Source organism: Seriola lalandi, unplaced genomic scaffold, assembly GCF_002814215.2.
Source record: "Seriola lalandi dorsalis isolate HSWRI2012SDOR001 ecotype SW California unplaced genomic scaffold, Sedor1 jcf7180002054576, whole genome shotgun sequence".
Lineage (NCBI taxonomy): Eukaryota > Metazoa > Chordata > Actinopteri > Carangiformes > Carangidae > Seriola > Seriola lalandi.
The window spans coordinates 1610163-1619548 of NW_019525129.1; positions in this window are offsets into that span (position 1 = coordinate 1610163).

Consider the following 9386-nt stretch of genomic DNA (forward strand, 5'->3'; position numbering starts at 1 on the left):
TCACGTGATCCTTTTGTTCCTGGAGAATGAGTGAAGATGCAGACGTCCTCATGGCTGAACATTATTTCAACCCAGCGTGCACCCGCTGTTTATATGTTGGAGGCAGTTTACTACCAGCCATGTTATAAAAAGTGCAGATTTGTTCCATCTAATAATAGTAACAGGTGCAGCCTATTTATGGCTCGTTTCCTTATGTGTGACATAAATCATGACAATAGTCCTTCAAACATTCATTTCTTGTTTAAATCCTTGCTGTTGCTGCTCTGATGGTGAGTTCACAGACTTTTCTTATCATCATCCTTTAGTACAACCTTTGTGTTTAAATTCTGAAGTAACAAATCATGCTGTAATTGCTGCACACACACACACACACACACACACACACACACACACACACACTGGAGTGTTTATTTCTTCAGGGAGTCCCTCTGAGCCAGATCTAATCTATGTAAGAGGATGGATTAGGTTATAGATTATTAATCTAAGGATGGATGGGGATGATGAGCTGGTCCAGCCTCTGGTGTTTTGGCTTTGCCACTGTGAATGCTGAGAAATTGATCTGCAGGTCACTACTCGGTTCACCCTGGTCTATCATGGAAGAGACGTCCCACTGCGCCTCTGGAGAGCATTCATTCATGTCGTGGGGAGTCCCCGAGCGGCTCCTGAACCTGACCAGGCTTCGCTTGGATTAACGCGGTGAGAGAGCAGCTGCTGCCTGCAGAGCCTTAAACACCACCTTCTAATTGTCACGATGAAAGATGAGACGCTGCATGCAGATCTTTTTTTCCATCTTATTAGTCAGCATCCCACTGTAAGCAACTTTATTGCCTTCTCAAGTCGCTCTGTCTCCTGTGCACGTCGTGTCAGGGAGCTGCTTGAATTGAGCAATCATGAGCAATCGAAACACTGTTCTCACTGTGGCAACTTTATTGTCTGAAGTCAGGGAAGCAAGAGAATGGTTTCATTTGCAGAAGTCCCCAGGTTCTTTGAAGCAGGAGTGGACTACAATGAGCGTGGACCCCGGACATGGATGGATGCACATGTTTGGGTTTTATTTTCATGAAGACAGAACACTGGAAAACTGGACAGCTGAGAAAATAGTTCCTGTTGTGGGTTAGTTTGGTTTAAAAAGACAATTTACACAGTACACATTAAGGATTTTCATTTCTTTTTAATGGAGGGCTGCAGGAAGGAGTCCCACAACCTGGAAATGAGTTAGCGTTTTAGCACTCCCAGTTCCCTCGTCCTGAAGCCTATGGGTTTTTTTAATTGGGTTTCTTGGTTAGATGAGTAGTTAGGTTAGTTAGATGAAGCTAAAGTTAAAGATTGATGGGTCGACAAAACATGACAACTTTAACATGAGAGATCGCTGTTTGTTTCCCATTTCAAACTGATAGTCATTACTGTTTCTTTTAATCATGGCCACATCTTTAACCTTAACCGTGTGTTATTCTTTTAACCACGACAGCCCGCTAACCGTATCGCAGTACTTATTTCAACCGAAACCTCATTCTTTTCCTAAACTGAATCGAGTTGTTGTTGCACCTTATCCTAACCAAACCTTTCCCATAGCACTGTCGCATCGTGAAAGGGTTAGTCATTGAGTTTTCAACAATGACTTTTAACATTTTGGGAACTATATTAAACCGGATGCAAAGTGCATCACAAGTGTCCTTGCACTGTTGCAGTTGTCTTTTTCCAGTACGGTGCTCACGTTGTTTAAATTGCAAATACAGTAGTGACCATCTCAGCGCCCATGGGTGTGTTGGTCTTGAAATGTGGCGTTCTCAGGTGCATCGTTGGTACATTGCTATCTCGAGGCAGCCTGTGACAAAGGCCTCGTCACTCTAAATGGGGGCACATGGTAAAACTCTGACAAACTCTCTCTCTCACAAACAAATGTTTCCCCTCTGTTTCCGTGGTGAGTGCACGCACCACACTGGACATTCGTTCATACATCATATTCCTCCCCGACAATAACATAAAAGAAATGCACCACACACATATAGTTTATTTCATTTTACCATTGTTTGCTTGTGGTTCCCTCCTTCTCTCCTCCGAGGGCTAACCAGAGCAAATGAAGTGGGCTGTGTTATATAGTGGTGGCAGCTTCCTGTTTGGCAGGTCATTCCATTGTTCCCTGAGTGGTAGGGGGGTTTTTGCCTTGACCTTGAGTTGACTGCTTATTTGTGGTGATTTATTATTGATTGAAGAATGTTTGATGGGGGAATGTATTAAATGTGTATTTGTTTTGCAGGTCTATTGTGGATCCTATTGCAGAGGTAGTTGGTGGAGCAGAATAGGAGTCTGTGGTTTAATTGGGAGTTGGTTGGGCTGGGGCGGAGCTTAGGGTATATAATGCCCCGGCCAACACCAAGCTCGAGAGAGAGTGAGTGATGCACGCCAGGGAAGCACATTGTGGGTGTAATTTGGGCGTCCGTTATTATAATTGTACACTGTAAATAAATGCACGGTTTAACAGCAGCTTGTGACTCCAGCCATCATTCTTTAACAACAAGAATTCCACGTTTGTTTGACACAGCCAAAGCGATTGCCCAATTGACCAACAAAAACCTGGTCTTTAGTCAGTGTTGCAGTATTTCAGTTATTTTAAGGGCGCACTGTCAAGAGCTTAACATGCACCTACACCCGCAGGTGCACAACCTCTGCCTGTTACTCCCAATCAGAGTGTGCCACAGTGTTTCCCATTCATCTCCTACACTACATTTGTCCACAGTTTCTTAATAACAAGTAGACTCTGATTCTGTGTGAAACACTGCATCGTTATAACAATACACCGAGGTGCAAACACCCTTGGCCTTTAAAGGGAATGGGAGATGGTACTCTGATTGGTTTATTGTATGCTACGCCCAAAACACTGCCATGAGTAATTGAGGAACTTAAAACCCTTTTGAACCATGCACCTGGAGCAGCGACTGTTTTTTTTACATTTGCACCATATGCTTTAGACCATGCGCTTTGGGCTGTTCCAGTATATGGCTGTTAAGTTTGGAGAATTTATTGAGTAGATGTGAAAGTTGAGTAGATACCAAAGTTGTACTCAGAAACAAAGTTTTAATGGTCGGATTTGAGTGCCTTTGAATATCAGACCTTATTCTCAACACATACCTTCAGGCATATGCTAATGCTGCAGACCTACAGTGGGGACTGTTGAGAGGATTAGCAACAAATACAAACAAAACAATCATAAGCCTTCAATAAACACAGGTATGTGGTTTTCTCTCCCCAGGTGTAATGCTTTCATCTTTTGCTGTATATTTGGAGGGATTTTATTCTCTAGTCTCTAATACTTGGACACGGAGGCTGCATCTGTGCTACATGACTGTCTTTATGGCTGCTTAGAATCCTCTAGTAATTATTCCTTTCTCTTCCCAAAACATTTTTACACAAATTCATCAGCCGACAGAGAGATAATGATGTCATGAATATGAGCCTTATTTTTTCATTAGCTCTTATTGCTAAGCATCTATCATCTTCTAGATGTTGCTGTTTTTATATTGTTATGTACTTATTTGTCCGTGTGCATGGTTTGTATTGTATCGTATTCTAAACTAAAGATACATTGAAATTATGGTTTTATGTCTATATCCTGTGTGAGCTACAGCAGTTGCCTCAAAATGATTCCACTGCTTTTTATTGTTCCATATCCATTCATACTAATAATGTGTAATGAGGTTTCTTTGATTGCGTTAATATCACAACAGTCCTGTTGGTTTGTGGTCTAATTGCCAAACCTGATTGCTCATCTCTCCCATCGCCCCCTCATCGGCCCTGCACCACATGGATTCATCACACTGTGTGTAAATATCTTATTTTGAGAGAATGTAAGCGTGATGGCACCGGCCTGTCAGAGCGCAGTGGCAAATTATGGCTTTGTGAAATGACAGTGCTGTGGGGTATTATTGTAATTAGGAGAGTGGATCAGTAAAGGCTGAAGATGAACAGAGCCGCAGAGTGTGGGTCCCTACACACACGACTAGTTCCTTGTTTGAGCCGCAATGACCTGGATGAGGCTGAAAGAGCAGTTTATCTGACAAAAATGGCTGATTGTGTTAACTATCAACAGTTGTTGTTGTGGTAGTTGAAGAGCTGAGAAGGCCAAAGAAGGTATGGAGAGATACAGTGTTGGGTGGCCTTAAAGGTTGTGTCTGCATCTGTGAATGAACAAAATTACAGCAATCACTGCATGATGTATGTACCTCCTCTGAGTGAGTTGACTGAAGCCCCTTTTCTCAACCCGTCTCCAACCTGAACAGGCACACTGTATAGAGAGTGGTGTACATCGTCACCATGGTTACTATAATAACGGTCATGGCTTGGCTAGGTTTATGAAAAGATAGTGATTTGGGTTTAAATAAGTACTTCCTTAACATTTGATGACCTGACGTGGACTTTGTCTCTCTTTATACTACTGTCACCGCACTTTTCCCTATGCTCCTGTCATAATTACTGCAACCACTAGATGTCGCCTAGCAACAAACGTAACTATGAATTATCATAACTTGCTGCACAGACGACCTGTGGGCTCAGTCTCCCTTTGCTACACCTGTTATATCCATAGAGCTTCGTGCTCCCATATGGAACAGTTTAAAGCGGTTGACAATGATAACAATGGGAAATTTACCACTTGAAACTCTTCATGACTTTTGAAACAATCAGTCTTTGATTTCAGAAAGAAGGAAACCAAAGCAACTGTTCATTTCTACCTTGTAACCATCAACTGCTCACTGCCTCTGGCATATTTTATGAGCTGTATCTAGTTACTTTAACTAACTAATTAACTCCAGGAGTTGGTTCAACACTGACTTTTACATGAATGTTTCTTGTTTCTTGTTCTTGAATCTTAAATTGGTCTTAAAATACACTTGTTGGCTACGTAATGTAGAAGGTAAAAGGCAAAAAGTCATCATCCTTGCCACCACAGATAGAAGACATGGAAACAGCATTGTTCTTGTCTTGTAATGTTGACCATAGTTAGTCTGTGTATTATTTCGTAGAAGGAAAATCTACAGTCAGACTGTTACTTAGCACTAACGTAACCCTGGCTGCAAGGTTATACACTTGTTTGTGTTTTTAAACACTATGTTTCACTTTTACATGGGGCTACATGAGATAAAGATTGAATGAGGAGTAACTGATGTCTCTGGGGAGAGTCAGTTCTTCACATAGTACTGTACAATCTGCTTTTGTGTTTGTATGGACAAAAAAAAAAAAGGTGTGACATCATTCCCAGCTCCAACATCTGACTTCTCAGGTAAATGTAACACAGCAAAAGGTAATTACTGTTTGGAGGAGGGTGTTTGGTTTATGTTAAAATATAGTGTACTGTACAAAAAAAATCATTGACAAAATGTTTTTGACAAAGAAATTTCAACTCAAGGTTCTCTTACTTTATTTTTCCAAAGCTCATGTTTGCAAGGTCAAGAATAAACTTTTATGTATAAATTAATAAAATCAGTTCAGTTTAAAATAACAGACAAAATGTGTGTATACATAATTTTACCAATCACATCTACTTCTCAGTGCTGGGACTTTGGCTCTTGTGATTCCTACTGTTTGGAAGTTACATTGAATCTTTAAGCTAAAAATGTAAATCAATCAGAGCTGAACGGTTGGTCAATTAATACACATGAAGCGCCATGTTATGACTCATAAGTGTTACAAGAGATGGACCCAGGTACTCTAATGTTAAGCTTGTCAAGATCTATCAGAAGTTTATTATGAGGGAGTTGTCACCTGTAATGAAAGCCATCAGGTGTGAGGGATGATGCTAAAATGGCATGATGATTGTAATTCAGTTCATTGCATGAGCACTATTAATCTTAAGTGGGCAAGTCACTTGAAAAGCATTACAGTGATTAAAACTCACACAAAACACTGTGACTAATTATTCATATCAGCGAACCTTTGGATTCGGTGCATTAGCACAGAGCAGGACCTTAGCTTTTTGAAGCCCAAAGTGTTAATAAAATGAATTCTAGCTAACAGGTGCTAACTCGCTAACTTTGGCAGTTGTTTAGCTTGCTAGTTTAAGAGGCACGGGGTTGTGATTCACTTAAAGGAGAGAGTGGTGACTAACCCACTGTCATGAAAAGACATCAGGTGACATGAAATAAAGACAGACTTTTGAAAATGGGCATTTTGAAAATAAAAATTCTATTATGAAATAAAAATGAGGCCATATAAAACATATATAGCGTATATATGACATATATTTTTATATATTATAAAAATCAGAATGATAATATAACATGATCATCAGTAGAGCTTTAATATTTTCTGATTTTACAAAATGTTGCTCAGTATATCTATTTTACACAATGTACCGATGTGATTATTTATTTCATAATTATATGTTTTTATAATATTGGACACTTTGGGACTCCATACTAGCTCACCTTATGGGCTGCTACTAAAGGCAAAGCATTTATCGGTTTATCGGTTCATCTATCATGATGTTTTGTTTTTCATTTCATTATTAGTTTAATCTGTTCTCGCTGTATGTTAGATGTTTGAATTTAATCCATTTGGCTGTGGCTCATTAATGTAATGAGCACAACTGCCGTGCATAAGCCTTGTCTTCTCTCTCGCATTGGTATTTATGTTTTCTTACCTAATATTTTCCCCACCATCTGTACTCTTTCCTATTGTGTGAATAAAATAGATCTTAAAATTGAATGCACATTTTCACTTTATGGTCTTGCTTTCCCTGCATGCAGGGGAAGCCGAGGGCTAAATCCAGTGTAACGCACATGTCAGTATCAGCACCTAATGGTCCCATTGTCACGCTTTCTGTCTGCAGGATAACAACTGGCATCACAAACTCCTGCCACTGGTCATGAAGATTTGGACAGGTAATTGCACTCATTTCATGCACGCAACCCAACTGAGTGCAGGCAGTGGAAGGATGAGAAGACTTAAAATCTCATTTGGAGTCCATTCCAGGTACAAGGTGAGCACACCCCAGAAACGATGACCCATGAAATCAAGGTGTGGACAACTGCCTCCACCAGGCCCCATACTCATTATGACATCTTGCAAAACAGGGAAGAAAAGGTGACGGAGACTGCAGGACAGAAATTCAACCTTGAGAATGTATACTACAGCATATATGCCGGGAATACACAGTGTTGACATGGTCAGGGGGAATCAGCAGTGCCTGTTATCACAGCATGAAGTTAGATGAAAGGGTTTCTGTGGATCCTTTTCATTCAGTCTCTACATGCACAAAAAAGCCAGGTAATCAGACATTGTTAAGCCTGCTTAAAAAATGCAAATTGCTGGCTTTTGGTTTCATAACAAAGAGTAAACAGGGACAAGTCTTTGTCTCCCACTGAGCTGTGATGGACTCCGTGAGATGAGGAAGCTATTTCCCCTTCAAAGCAAATTGAACAGAATTGATTCCGTCCCATCCTTTTGCGAGAGTGCAGCTTCAAAGAGGATGTTTCTCCAAGGCCTCGTAACCAGTGTCATCTTACTGTGGCAAACCAAATCCCCTGTGTTGTGTGTGTGATCCAGTCCCCGCTGAACGTGTAGTTAATTAATTCCTCTTACAGACAATTAGTCTGTTCAATCAAATCCTTTGGGCATGTTTGAATTTGGATAAGTCCAATTTCCCACTAAAGCTAATGATTAATCACATTGATTGCCCACTGTGTTCATAAATAGATTTCTTTTTATCACTACACAAAGTCAAACCCTTTCTTCTCCTTGATCTCACAGTTCTGGTCATGCATAATGATTTACACCACAAACAGCTTTTTGGTTTATTAATATATCTCATTATGTAAGCTGATTAAACTTTAATGCTGATCACAATGCATATGTATGATTTCACTCACTAAAATCTGAACATTTTAGCATTTTTATTTTACATATCAAATAACCCTGATCTGCAGTGCAGGACTGCTCATGTTGTGACAAACACTTCAAATGCGTGTTCATCTTGTAAAGATCCACTAACAGTTCAAGAAATGTGATAGGAAGAAGAAGGATAAACACACTTACTTAGCCTTGGGATATTTTGTATTAACATTTCTATGCTTTCGAATCAATTCAGTGATGCTCCAGGGACAAGGGCATGTGCAAAGGGGATAACTGATGGGTCAGTTTTCATGTGAAGAAATTACTTTTTTTTTTTTTTTCTTGCAGAAATTGATTGCTTTTAGTTTTTTTTGTTATATTTCCACCAGAACGAACACACATTTTGCAGTTAGCTTTAATATCCTTCAGTTTCTGAAATGGGAGTTGAATGTAATATTCCCAAACAAGATTTTTTTTTTTAATGAATTTAATTTCATAATAATGCATATTGGTATAAAAGCTGAACATTGTTCTGTAAAGCAGGTTGTTCCTTTTTCAGTCATCAACATGTGAATGCACAGCACTATTATTGTACTCAAAAGAAGCACACTTTTAATGGAATCGGCAGCTATACTCACAGTTATCAGTAGATTCAATAACCTGAAAGGCTTGTATAGTGACATATCAGCAGAATGGGCAATAACACATGGAATCCTGCTTTCTAATAGTTATACATGTCCATTAGCCACGGCTTTTGCATGTGTCTTCTTCACTTAATGTGAAGCTCTCAGGAATTGCTTTAATGCTGCAGCTCTGTCGGTGTGAGGAGAGAATGCGGGGCCATTCATTTAGTTGGTTGAATCCAGTTTCGCCCGTAGGTCCCACCAATCTATTACCCACATCCACCGCTCGCTGTGCGTCAAGCACTGTGCACACAGTGGTGCTTTGTAGTGACAGAACAAAACCCAGTAGTCATTGAAAGAACCTATTACATGATGCATGCATGCTCAGTCATGCACATCACCTGTAGTGCTCTGCCTATGGCTATCTGAAGGAGGAGTTATTAGTTATTGAAGAGTGATATGTATCTCTCTGCTGTTTAATATGATGCACTAACAACACAGAGGAGAGCTTTTTATCATTTGAGATGTGCTCATGGAAACACATCTGCACCTGGGCTCAGCTGCATTTTAGAAAGCAAATGCATGTGTTTATATACTTGTTAATGGGTAAAACTTTAGCTGTTTTTCAAACAGGAACTAAAAAAGGAACTCTTATTGTTGAAGTTATCCAGTGTGTTCTGACATGGCTTCATCAGGCATCAAAGCACATGAAAAGCATGTAAGTTTGCAACATGTCAGCGATTTTTAAAAGCTTTTCATGTGCAGATACAGCGACAGACAGAAAGACGTACAATTTGCAAGATACAAAGACTGCACATTCAAACACGCTCACTCCTGCATGCAGCTGTACACACATGCATACACACTCTCATCACGTATTCAGGCATGACAGGTAATGTCGAACCTGAAGCTCTTGTTTCACTCACAGTATGCCCCCCC